Here is a 1,856-nt window from a genome sequence, read left to right as displayed (position 1 = left end):
CAGGATCGTAACGTTTCCCTGGCAGCATCCCTTGACTCTGTTGACATAGGGTCGTCAAAAGCCTCGGTAATCAGGTTAGAACAAACTGTACAAACCCGAGGGTCCCAATAACGAAGATCACCTCTGGAGGCTGCGCATGCTGCGTGCTTCCTGCAATACTGATGCCCACAGAAGTTCTGTCTGTTGACACTACAGAACACACTCCCGCACTTGGATGCACTTGGACCTGGGTTTCTAATTTCCGTTTTCTGGTAAACCCATCCTACCAAAGTTTATACAGATGACATCTGGGTTAAAGTAAAACAAGACAAGCAAGGAAACCTAGCAACATTATGTTCCAATACAATTCCATTAACAGATCAGATTTTGAACCCTATCATCATGACCTACCCTAATGATACACCAAGGTAGCTCAACCTACTCCTCACAGCGATATTTTGAAGTCTTTTCTTTTCATATCTTATAAAATTTGTAAATAGATTAATTAATACTCGATAGAGAGCTACTTCACAGTCTGTTTCAAAGGAGATGAGCTTAAATATATTCCAGGAATATAACATTACAAAAAAAAAAAATTAATGTATGGAATTCTGATTTTAATCACCTTTCTCTCAAAAGATTTAATGTTGGTGTTACGTCATAATATCACAATGAAAAACTAACTTGCTTCAACATTTCCCATAATATCATGAACACCAAACATTGATATTTTTCAGTGATATAATATCAGTTTCGATAAGATAGAGGTATTTTTCTATTCATATTTTTCGATATTTTTTTGATCAATTTTAATATAATTATCCACGAGGAAACACTTTATCATAATTTTAACCGGCTATATTGGATATAAGTTGAATTGTTAAGAATTTTTTAACTGTCAAGCCTGTACTTTTAGTCTTAAAATGATATCCCTTCCCAGAGTAAAATTTGATGTAACAAACAAATAGCTTTGGAATTTGTAACTAGTTCTGAATTACAGTGTAACGTATTGTCTATATTTCAGATATTCCCTTTTGTTATGTACGATGAAATATTACATTTATTAACAAGTGCGTAGGAAAAATTGTTAGAACCTGACCTCAAGCAGTGTTCGTATATTTGTAAGATGTGTTTTATAGTATACATCATACATCTACTTCTAAACTACAGAGATTTAGTTTAATCTAGGTCATCGGCTAAATTAACAATGCCATAAAACTAAATTTACAGTTTTTGCTGGGAGAGAAATCTGTCGTATCTTATAGGCTTGAGATTTTACTCTTGCATAATATTCCATATTTCCTTATTTCCTATCCTGGCTGATCTGTTTTCACTTTTCAAGCCATTGTGCTTATGGAATCGGCTTTTCTAACTAAGGGTTATAGCTAATCTATTAACGATGATGATGATAATTATAATAAAATAGATTTCTAGCCTCAAAAAATATAATGATATCTTGTTATTCAGAGTCTTTGTCATTTGAATTTTCAAACCATAATTAAATCTAATTTATTTTGATATAGAAAATATAAACATAAAAAAGTCAGTGCCCATGAAACTAGAAAAATAGCTGTTTCTCAATATCAATCTGTCAATTGCAGGGATATGTGTTCTACCCTAAAAAGAAATGATAGCTAGATAATAATGGTGGTCAGGCAGAGTAATATCAGAATCGGAGATGTTGTAGTTGAAAAATTAGTGTAGGAGTGCTAAGGCTGAACTGCATGATTTTTTATTCTCCTAATTAGTTTAAAGAAGATAATAACTAAGAATTACTTCAATAAATTAATTATTACCTCTGATATATACAACATACATATTCCTCTAAATTTTATAGTAAATTACCTCTACTTTGTTAAAAAAGAATTTCATTCATA

This window comes from Palaemon carinicauda, chromosome 13, assembly GCF_036898095.1.
Source record: "Palaemon carinicauda isolate YSFRI2023 chromosome 13, ASM3689809v2, whole genome shotgun sequence".
NCBI classification, from domain to species: domain Eukaryota; kingdom Metazoa; phylum Arthropoda; class Malacostraca; order Decapoda; family Palaemonidae; genus Palaemon; species Palaemon carinicauda.
The sequence above is the reverse complement of the archived record's forward strand: the minus strand, read 5'-3'. Positions refer to the sequence as shown.